The following is a 12,541-nucleotide window of genomic DNA, read 5'->3' on the forward strand; positions in this document are numbered from 1 at the left end:
AGACTCACGTCCATCGAGTCAGTTATGCCATCCAGCCATCTCATCCTCTGTCGTCCCCTTGTCCTCCTGCCCCCAATCCCTCCCAGCATCAGAGTTTTTTCCATTGAGTCAACTCTTCGCATCAGGTGGCCAAAGTACTGGAGTTTCAGCTTTAGCATCATTCCCTTCAAAGAACACCCAGAGCTGATCTTCAGGATGGACTGGTTGGATCTCCTTGCATTCCAAGGGACTCTCAAAAGTATTCTCCAACACCACAGTTCAAAAGCATCAATTTTTTGGTGCTCAGCTTTCTTCACAGTCCAACTCTCACATCCATACATGACCACTGGAAAAACCATAGCCTTGACTAGATGGACCTTTGCTGGCAAAGTAATGTCTCTGATTTTCAATATGCTATCTAGGTTGGTCGTAACTTTTCTTCCAAGGAGTAAGTGTCTTTTAATTTCATGGCTGCAGTCACCATCTGCAGTGATTTTGGAGCCCCCCAAAATAAAGTCTGACACTGTTTCCACTGTTTCCCCATCTATTTCCCATGAAGTGATGGGATCAGATGCCATGATCTTTGTTTTCTGAATGTTGAGCTTTAAGCCAACTTTTTCACTTTCCTCTTTCACTTTCATCAAGAGGCTTTTGAGTTCCTCTTCACTTTCTGCCATAAGGTGGTGTCATCTGCATATCTGAGGTTGTTGATATTTTTCCCAGCAATCTTTATTCCAGCTTGTGCTTCTTCCAGCCCAGTGTTTCTCATGATGTACTCTGCATATAAGTTAAATAAGCAGGGTGACAATATGCAGCCTTGACGTACTCCTTTTCCTATTTGGAACCAGTCTGTTGTTCCATGTTGACTTCAGGTACTAGCAACTCATCTTTAAATTTTTTGTTAAAAGAAAAACCAAGCTCTGTTAAATGATGGGACCTCTTTTAATCAAGGGTATGGTGGGTTTTGCAGCATCATTTCTTTGGTCACTTTTTAAGGAAGTAATATCCTTTCCAAGTTTTACTTTCTACTTTCTTCCTCCTCTTCCTCCCTTGCAGTCTCCTCCCCTCCCCTTTTCTTTCCCTGTCTCCAGGCTCTATGGCTCTATTTCCACCTTTTTACTCTTCCTCCTTCCCTTCCTCTCATCTTCTCTTTATTTAAAAAAAAAAGGACACACACATTTATTTATTTATTCAAACAATAAATTTTGTTTTACATTTTAGTTCCACTCTATGGCATGCAGGAATCTTAGTTTCCTGACCAGAGATTGAAAGTTTATTGGGAGTATGGAGCCTTAATCACTGGATCACCAAGAAAACCCCTCATCTCTTCTCTTTACTTCTCTCTTCTCCTTTCCACCCTTCCTTTCTCTGCCCTCCTCCATTCTCTTAATCTTTATTCTCTTCTCTTTTCATTAAAAAAGATTAAAAACAAAACAAATGAAAAGAAAGATGTACTAATTAGAGATTTTTTCCTGTTCCCCAGGAATTAGTGGAAAGATGGATTCAGTGACATCTTAGGGGATATTCTTAACCATTTAACTCTATCCTAAATTTCATCCCTGTGACAGAGACTGACGAGGAATAGGCTCGACGGAGAACAGGCTCGTTGTTGTGTTTTCTCTTATTTCACCAGGTTAATTGAACCAGGTTAGTTAGCATATTAAAAAGCCAAGACATTACTTTGCCAACAAAGGTCCGTCTAGTCAAGGCTATGGTTTTTCCAGTGGTCATGTACGGATGAGAGAGATGTACTGTGAAGAAAGCCTAGTGCCGAAGAATTGATGCTTTTGAACTGTGGTATTGGAGAAGACTCTTGAGAGTCCCTTGGACTGCAAGGAGATCCAACCAGTCCATCCTGAAGGAGATCAGTCCTGGGTGTTCTTTGGAAGGACTCATGCTAAAGCTGAAACTCTAATACTTTGGCCACCTCATGAGAAGAGTTGACTCATTGGAAAAGACCCTGATGCTGGGAGGGATTGGGGGCAGGAGGACAAGGGGATGATAGAGGATGAGATGACTGGATGGCATCACCAACTTGATGGACATGAGCTTGGGTGAACTCCGGGAGTTGGTGATGGACAGGGAGGCCTGGCGTACTGTTATTCATGGGGTTGCAAAGAGTTCGACATGACTGAGTGACTGAACTGAACTGAACTGAACTGAATTGAACCAGATTAATTGAACCATTATGTTAAAAAGTCAATACATGGCTCTAACTGTACTTAATCATGTGTTAAGGATGAATGAACTTTGGTGTCCTGTAAGTTAAAATCTTCATGCCTTTATAGTTTACATAAAATAATGAGATAAATGCCAGGGTGATAAGGTTAATACAGGTTAATTATTATAGGTCAGTCCAGGTCTGATTTATTTATTTAACCCAGAAAGAACCTTAAAACAATTGAATTTGCACTACAATTTTTATTTTTTGGTTTTATCAGATTTATTTTAGAGAGATAAAAGCCTTGCAAATACAGTTAAAGACTCCTTTGTACCCTTTCACAATCCCAGCCTCCTTTCTACCCCCAGATTGACTGCACTAAAGAAGATCCCTCTCATTTCTTTCTCTCATCAAAGACTACCTTCAATTATTCTAGGTTAACATGGGCCAGGGCCCTGGGAACTAAGTACCCCCTAAGTGCTTAGGTATAGGGGAAAATGAGGGAGATGATTCTGCCTCTGTTGATTTTCCCAGAACTACATAGAATGCATACAAATTACTAAGGAGAAAAATGTTCTTGGGTCTCACCCATTATGCCTCATAACCCTAACCATCTGTCACCATTGTAAGTTTACACCTTCTATATCATCTGTCAGGGTCAGAATTCTTTCCCTTAACTGCTTTGCACACCCCTTAACCTGGCCCTATCTCATGCCCTTCCCCCATTCCCAAACTCTCCCACTGTGATCTCTGGCACAGCCTCTTTCTGAAATGTTTCCTTCATCCTTTTTCTCCAGACTGGATGCTGGCTTTCCTCCAAGGATACCCTCTGAAGAGAGGCTGTATTTGCTCTGAGCATCCTAGGCACCTCAGGATCTCATGGAGGGATCATTGTCTTCACTTCCCATTGCGTGAAACACACAATATTTTGACCCTGTATGTTTCTGTCTAGCTCTCAGAAGCTGGTTCATCAGAAAATGGTAGTGTTAATGAGGCAAATATTTCAAAGATTGGAAACAGGTGAAAAAAGTCCTAAATATAAAAATCTTCCATAAAGCTTTATTTTTTAACTAAGCATGGTGCAATATGAGTGCATCATGCTGAACATAAATGATGCTTTGGACTCATTTTTCAATATACCTAGGGAAATTATCTTTACAGCAGAATGCATAGTTTGGGATGCTTTGGCATAAAAATGGAAAGATGACATATGAATGGAATCTAACAAGCATCACCTCTGCTCTTTTTCTATACTTGGGTCTAAAGAAAGCAGCATAGTATTAATAATGCAAAACTCAATGGAAATGTAGATGACATTCTAGAATTTCATCAAGTCTCGTTACTGTGAATGTAATGTCTCAAAACATATCTACAATCACTTGATTTTTTTTTCTTTTTTTAATTTCTGGTAAATAATGCCAAATGTCAAGTGAAAAAGATGAAGACATGGAATAAGTATCCTGAGTTGTGAATCTTGAGTTCTGGGTCTCTCGTATGCTAGTTGGAATTGTCATTCACTTCTGCTGGAATATGTATCCTAACGGATATTCCAATCCTAACAATTCATGAAATGATACAACCAGAGTTACTGAACCCCTGTGGGTGAGCCAAATGAATGTTATATTAGATCAAACTGTGCTTGGAGTATTCACTGCCAAAACTGTTGGTTGTCTTGATGTCTTATGGTCATGAGGGGTTTCCCTTCAGATTATCAAACCCCTATGTCAACCAACAACTCAGATTTCAGAAAATGTCAACCTTATTTTGGCCTTTGTATCTAAAACACCTTAAATATTTTTCCACCTCCCCCAAGACTGTGCTGGGAAGTTTTGTGACAGTTACGGGGAGTCTTTGTGGTCCCATCAGTGGGTGGCAGCAGTTGTTTGCAGGGTCAGAATGGTCCATAGAAAACAGGACAAGCTTGGAGTCCCCAGGCAGGGATTTCAACTCTGCTTTCAGTCTTTTGGGCTTCCCTGGTGGCTCGGCTGGTAAAGAATCTGCCTGCAATGCAGGAGACCCTGGTTTGATTCCTGGGTCAGAAAGATATGCTAGAGGAGGGATACGCTACCCACCCCTATATTTTTGGGATTCCCTGGTGGCTCAGCTGGTAAAGAATCTGCCTGTAGTGTGGGAGACCTGGGTTTGATTCCTGAGTTGGGAAGATCCCCTGGAGAAGGGAACAGCTACCCACTCCAGTATTCTGGCCTGGAGAATTCCATGGACTATATAGTCCATAGGGTGGCAAAGAGTTGGACATGACTGAGTGATTTTCACTTCACTTTCAATCTTTTGCCCATGCCACAGAAGGTTTCTTGTAACTACTAAGTGAGGGATCTTTAAAGATATTAGATAAATAATTCCAAAGAAAATTTCCAGATGAAGAAGAAAGTGCTTAAAGGTCTTGCATGGGTCTTTCTTGCAGAAGGAAATGGCAACCCACTCCGGTACTCTTGCCTGGGAAATCCCATGGACAAAGGAGCCTGGCAGGCTACAGTCTATGGGGTTGCAAAGAGTCAGAAATGACTGAATGACTGAGTACATGGGACTTTCCTGTGAGACAAATGTAAAAGAACTGACCTGGAGTCATTTTATGTTTTTCCTGAGATGACCTCCTTGAAGGGTGATGGGACGCCAGTGGAAGAAGCATTTCTATGGAGCAAATCAGCAGAAACCAACCTGGAGAGTCAAAAGACACCCAGAGGAAAACTGTATCTCCTGAGGCTTAGGTGTTGTCAGAGAGTCCACAAAGGTACCCACTAGAGATGGAGCCAGCTTTCTCACATGCAGGGAGCCAACATAAACCAGGTCAGCAGCTTGGGAGTCTCTGTGCCCTTCCCGCCTCTGCCTCCCTGCATCAGATCGAGAGAAAACCAAGAGGTGGGCATGGTCGGGCTGGACAGGTCAGGGAGGAGGTGAAACAGCAACCAGGAAAAAGACTGAGGTTTCCTCCTACATTTCCTGCTTGGGGAAGTCATCAGATAAACTGAAATATAACACTGTAACTTAGCCCAGTCTCCCGGAAATGTGCTCAGAACACTTATATTAGTCTATGGTTGGGCAATATCACCTAACACAAAGCCTTTTTACAAAGGCTATGTTTGCACACATATTAACACAAAGCCTATATTTACACACATATATAAACATTTAAATATATGTTATATATATGTTTAAATACATGTTATATATGTTTAAATGCTTTTAATTGTGGTAAAATCATATAATATAAAGCACACTATTTTAACTTTATTTAACTGTGCAGTTCAGTGACACTAAGTACATTCACAATGTCTGGGGACTCTCGTCATCATCCATCTCCTGAATTTTTCACCTTCCTAAACTGAGACCTGGGTGTGATCCCTGGGTTGGGAAGATCCCCTGGAGAAGGAAATGGCAACCCACTCCAGGATCCTCACCTGGGAAATTCCATGAACAGAGGAGCCTGGTGGGTTATGGTCCATGGGGTTGCAAAAAAGTCAGACACAGCTTTGTGAGTACACAACAAAAACTGCAACTCCATCCCCATTAACCACTAATCCCCCATTCTCCCCTACCTGCCATGATGCTGACATCTACCAATGTACTTCCTGACTATGAATTTGACTATTCTAGATATCTCATGCAGATGGACTTGAACAGTATTTGTTTGCACCTAATATAAAGCTTATTTTATAATAAAATGTTGACTATCTCACATAATTGAATACTGTGTGTGCAGAATGATTTTAAGTATATTGGTTGCTTACCTTTGTGATCACAGGCTGACTGGGTGCTGAAGCTTGCTGCAGCCACCCAGCATCATGAGACTGTCCTACTACAGATCGCTAGTCTGAGAAAAGACCAGAATTCAAAATCTGAGGTACAGGTTCTACTGAATGTGTATGGCTTTCACACCATGGTGAAGTTAAAAATCTAAGTCAACCATCCTGAAGGCAAGGTCCATTCTGTAAAGTTGCATTTTGAATAGGTCAAAGGTGAGATGGTTCCATGTCCCGGTTACTCTTAGATGGCACCACTGAAAGCAATTCAGTCAGCCACTTGGTGCTGTGTCCTTGTCTCTAAGTTAGAGATAAAGGCACTGTCTTCAAACAGGTTAAGAGTGATGATGATGAAGTGTTTCATTCTTGGTAGGAGTTTGAGCAATGCTGTCTTCTTTTGAAACTTCCTACTTAATTCCAAACTACTTCATAAAATAATAGTCTTGATTAGATTACAGCCTTCTAGGAAGAGGAAGAAATTTAGAATAAAAAGCACATTGAGATGCTTCACTTTTATTCCGATGAAAGGGTTTCTTCCCCCATCTTCACAGCCGCCTTGCCTTTCAGTCTTCAACTAGGGCAGGCAGGTTTGTATGCCTGTTTTTCCTTTTGTTCTGACAGCCAGCCGGGAGTGGGGGCCGTGGGGTTTCCATCTCTCTTGAAAAGAACGGGGGTGTGGAACACAGCTCATCTCCTATGAGAGCACTTGACAAAACAATGCCTATTTTTAAAATCCATGGATGCTGTACATTTGCTCATAGAATTCTTAAGAGCAAGGGGAAAAGATATTCTGCTGTGGCAGAGTCTCAGAGGCTGTCGCCTTCTCTTCCACTAGCTGTGGGGTGACAGCAAACAGTGACAGGAAACAGGAGACTCAAGAGTAGACCTTCAACAAAAGCTAAGATTAGATGCCAGAGACTCAAGCGCCCACTCGTATGCCTCCCCTCCAACCTTTCGCGTGGTGCAGGCCACAGTGGCTGGAATGAATAAAAGTGTTCCTTTGGAGCCTCATTCACGTTGTTTTCATTCTCTCCACTCTTGCTGAGAGAAAGGGGTAGGCATGTAGCTTTCTTTTGAGGCTGCATCTGTGCTGGGTGCAGACATATGAGAAGTCCCTACATCAGGATTTTCAAAGGTTACAGAACCATTGTTCATTCTGTTGGGCGAAGAGGACCTCCATGAGCCCTCAGTGGTTATGGAAGGGGATTCTGCACAAGATGATTTAGGAAAAACTCAGCTGGTGTTTCTGCTATTGTCATGCTGTATTGGGTAGAATCCTGTCACCTTGGGTCAAAATAAAGATGACGCACAGGCCCATCTGTATCAGTCTCTGGAATAATAGGTGAATAAACAGAAAAGTCACCAATCAACTTGACTCACTCAGGTCCATTGAGCTTCAAATCAGACTTTTAGTATCTCGGTGTTACTTATCAACAGACAGCTCAGGACACCAAACAAGTGAGAAAATATTACAACATTTCCAGTGGCAGGAAAGCCTCTGCTTTAGTTCTCAGCAGGGACTAATTTCAGTTGCACAGACAGGAACTTGGGCAGAGAAGTCTGGTCAGCATATGTCAATGGTTCCTGGATGGTTTTAGTCCATTCCTGAAAACTTACTTGCATCAGAAATTTGGTAGAATTGTTAAAAAGCACAATTTGGGTGATAACACACATGGCAAATTTATCTGTCATTCTTCATCTTTTTAATTAAAAAATTTGTTGATGTAATATGGGTATAAAGATGGATAAGTCAAGCAGTACTAGAGGAGATTTCATGACAAACAGCTGCCCTCTGTCCTACTCTTTCTCACCCTTGAGTTCCACTTCAGAGACTAAATTATTTGTAAGTCAATCCTGCTTTATTTTCCCTGATAACTTTTTATTTCATTGGCGTATAATTGCTTTACAATGTTGTGTTAATTTCTACTGTATAATGAAGTAAATAAGCTATGAAGTGAAGTGAAGTCGCTCAGCCATGACTGACTCTTTGTGACCCCATAGACTGTAGCCTACCACATTCCTCCATCCATGGGATTTTCCAGCCAAGAGTACTGGAGTGGGTTGCCATTTCCTTTTCCAGAGGATCTTCCTGAACCAGGGATCAAACCCAGGTCTTTCACATTGTAGGCAGAGGCTTTACTGTCTGAGCCACCAGGGAAGTCAATAAGCTATATGTATACATGTATCCCCTCTCTCTTGGACCTCCATCCCACCTCCCCCAGTCTCACCCATCTAGGTCATCACAGAGCACCGAGCTGAGCTTCCTGTGCTATACAGCAGATTCCCACTAGCTATTCCTTTTGTTTTTTTACACAAGAGCAATCCTATCTCACAATTTGTTCTTCCCTCCCCTTACCCACTGTGCCCACATGCCATGCCCATTCTCTATGTTTGTGTCTCTGCTCTTGTTTTGCAAGTAGGTTCATTTGTACCATTTTTCTAGGTCCTACATGTATGCGTTAATATATGATATTTGTTTTTCTCCTTCTGACTTTCTTTACTCTGTATGACAGACTCTAAGTTCACTCACACCTCAACAAATGAACCAATTGTGCTCCTTTTTATGGCTGAGTAATATTCCATTGTTTATGGGATTCTTTGGCCACCTGATACACACAGCCGACTCATTGGAAAAAATCTTGATGCTGGGAAAGATTGAAGGCAAAAGAAGACAGTGGCAGAGGATGAGGTGTTTGGATAGCATCACCAATTCAATGGACATGAACTTGGGCATACTCCAGGAGATAGTGCAGAATGGGAGGCCTGGCATCCTGCAGTCCATGGGGTCATAAAGAGTCAGACATGACTTAGTGACTGAACAACAACAATGATATTCCATTGTATATAGATACCTTTATCTATCCATCTGTTGATGGACTTCTGGGTTGTTTTCATGTCCTGGCTACTGCAAATAGTGCTGCAATGGACACATTGGAGTATATGTGTCTTTTTGAGTTATGGTTTTCTCAGGGTATATGTCCAGTTTCTGTGTTTCTAAAGAAAGTATATATGCTTGCTCTTCCCTTGTTTATCCACTTTAGACAGTGTCTACCATCTTCCTATCATAGAAGATAAAAATTTTGGATGTTCATTTTTTTTTGAGACTCTTCAGTGGACAGTCCTCAGCTGACCACCATCTCTGGGAACCAAGAAGGCGAAGGGCCCGGAGACCTCCCTTTCTACTACTTCCTTAACTTGTGCTTCGGTAAGGCTCTTCTTTCTCATTGTTTTCTCTTGGTCTGAAGCCCATTATGATTCAGTATCTTCTCATAATAATTTTACATCTGTCAGGCAGAGGGAAGGCAGTAATGGTGGGAGGATGTGCTGGGCAGGTGGTGGGCAGTATTGAGTTCTCCTTACATAGACTCTCCACTAATTCATGTACTCTGAGCCTCTCGTTTTACCCTCACCCTCTGTGTAGCTGATGCCTCCAATGTCTGAGCCTGCTCTAGGTTCTGAAGCTCAAACTGATTTCCTTGTCATCAGCTTCTTCCTCTGCCATCTCTTAGAAATCTGCTTTTACACATCTACCAGGCCCAACATCACTTTGAGTCTCATAATATGTTGCCCTCTTTCTCTGGCTTTTCTCCTTTAGTTTCTGTTTGTCTGTGTAGGTTTTAAACCTTCTTTTTTTTGTTTTTCTTTTTAATGTTAGGGGCTTGGGAAAGCAACGGTGATAAAAGGCATTTTTAATTGCCCACATTTTGCCTCCTTCTTACCTAAGATTGCTTTAACCATGGAATCATGCTGGGCTGAGATTCAGTTCTGCTCTGTAACTTACTATCTGTTCTATCACTTCACATTTCCATCTTTAATACAGAGATAATAATGCTTGCTTCATTGAATTTATGGAAGCCCCACTTGAAATCATATCTGGAACAATGCCTATCTGGAACATGATAGCACAGATATGAAGAAGTACTTTTGATTAGTTCCTCACTGTTTGTTCCTACCCAGAAGTCTCTTACACAACCAGTTGGGGCCCAGTGACTACTACAGTCCCGCCATATGCATTTGGTGGACAATTTTTACCCTGATTCAGACACTGTCCTTGCACTGGGATTCTAGAGATGAACAAAACAAAGCCCCTTGCTTACACAGTTTATATTTTAGGGAAGGATGAAGATAAACAAATATGTAGGAAAACATGTCAGATGGTAGCAAATGCTGTGTACAAAAGTAAATTAAGGCCAGCGTGTAGAAGGAAGTTGCTATTTTAGAAAGGATGGCCAGGTAGTATCCCATTGAGAAGATGACCTTGAAGCAGAAACTTGGATTAAAAGTGTAAGAAGTAAGCAGGCCATGCAGACCTCTGTGAGAACCTTCTAAACAGAGCAAACAAGACATACAAAACCTAAGGTGGGAGCATGATTGCCAAGTTTAAAGACTAGCAAAGTGGCAATGTGGCCCAAGTTGAAGATGAGTTCATACGTGATGGGACCTTAAATGCCTTTGATAAGACTTTAGTTTTTGCCTGAGTAGACTCATGAGCCATTGGAGGGCTTTGAGTAGAGGAGTACCATTATCCTTTACGGATGGAAGGACCTAATTTCACTGTAATGTGTTACCTCTGATAAATAAATGATGGCATAATGCTGGCAGTGTCATATCTATTGGGTGTCTAGCTGCTCATGTCTGCATTAGCTGTGCCTCAGTTTTCCAAGTCCAGGCTTTGTACACTGTTGACTTTTCCAGCCTCGACTAGGATCAGCTTCTCGTTCTTCTCTATGGCCAAGACTTCAGACATCATTAACAGATCTTACTTGATCAGTTTCAAGTCATCTTCCAATGTTTGCCTAAACTTCTAGCTCATGATTTGTTTGAGGGTGTTAAGACGTTCCAGTCTAATTCTTCTCCTGTCTCTTGTTGGTTGTAACGTTTCTGCCCACAGATTCTCAAACTTAATGAAACCTGTTATTTGATCATGTTTTGTCTGGCAAGTGACATTAAACAAAGCACTAAGACGAGGTTGTGCATTGGAATGGAACTGAGTGATTTCGGTTCAAGCAGTCTCTCAAAACAGTGTGCTGTTGCCTGAAATGGTTCTATTAATATAAGGACCATATGGGCCCTTGGAAGCACCACTTGGCTGCTTACCATAGAAAAGCAGATGTGTTTGGTGAGATGCTGCCTAGTCTATCTTGTGTTACACATCATTAATCTTCTCAGTGTTAAACAGTATGGGCCATCAGGCGTTTCTTGCAGCCAAAGCTTTTATGAACAGAGGAGCTCCATGGAGGGGTAGCATGGCAAAGGTATTGTGACAATTTCCCTTCAGAAAAGCAATGCCATGCTTTACACAGGAGCCATTCACGGGAGTGGGCTCTTGTTTACAGTTTGCAAACCATTCCATTTTCTTGGGTTCCTTGTTGGTCATTCCTCTACTCCAAGTTTAATATTATGAATAATAATGTCATTTAATTATTCTTACTTTTTTTGCTGAAGTCAGTGCTCCTGGTGGAAGAATTTGGGATCAGCCATGATAGATATTTCAAGATACAAGCGGGAAGTCATTTCCCCCCTCCCCTAGTCTTAATCATAACCACAAAATCCTTGAAAAAGATTCATACATAGTACCTATAGGATAATAATTTAGGGTGTAGATAATCACTGGAATCTGGACTTTAAACCCATGTATCAGTGTTTCCTTTGAGATTGCATTAATATCTGGACACACAATGCTGAACAAGATATGGTACTCATTCTCAGGAAGCTTACCCTCTGAAGGTGGGGACTGAGCAGTAAATAGGTGGGAGGTGAGCCAAGATCTTTATCAGAGATCTGTGTCTTCTCGCGTGGGTTCTTGGCCAGGCGCTTCATTGCCCAGTGCGCCTTGCACAGATCGTATGGCTTGTTCTCATCAAGGGGAGGTGATTGGATGGGATGTACGTTGCTTCTTGCACTGTGGTTTCTCAACTGTCTCTCCTCCCTTGTCTCCTGTCTGTTTCATAGTTCTAGAGTAACTGTGGAAACTTCATATTTGCAATGGCAGAGTCTTCCTTTGTCTGAATCATAAAGGACTATTTGAAGCATAGATCTCCCATTTCTCACCTAACAGGACACCAACACTGATATTTTAAAATTTTCTTCTAGTAGCACGTAGAGGTATGCTAAACAATCCCATTGGCAGTTTGGGAACATGGACAAACAGGGGGTCTGAACAAATACAAGGGATGGACTCAGGCTTGGAAGATTTGGAAAGACTTCTAAGATGGCAATGATGTTGAGTGGTGTTGAGTCAGCAGTCTGCCTTGAGGGTCTGGAATTAAGAATTACTCTGGGATAGAGGTGAAGGCTTGGCGGTCTTTAGGGCTTTCAGCTTATTGATTCCTGAGAGTGGAATAAGGGTTTTTCAGCAATAGGCATATCATTTCATCTGGTAGATATTTTGTCCCTAAATCGTTAGTCCTTGGAATTTCAGAGTCACTTGGCAGTTTAAAATTAAGCACAGTTAAAATTCTCTTAGGTGAAACGTCAGATGCAATAAATTGTAGTTAATGCTCATCGTAATGAAAGTTTTAAGCCTATGTAGCTGACAGAATTTTTATTGCTTTAAATGCCATCTATATGCTGATGACTTGTACATTTATATTTCCAGCCCTGACCTCTCCATTGAATTTAGACTCCTCCATCCAGTTGTCTG

Source organism: Bos mutus, chromosome 20 (genome assembly GCF_027580195.1).
Source record: "Bos mutus isolate GX-2022 chromosome 20, NWIPB_WYAK_1.1, whole genome shotgun sequence".
Lineage (NCBI taxonomy): Eukaryota > Metazoa > Chordata > Mammalia > Artiodactyla > Bovidae > Bos > Bos mutus.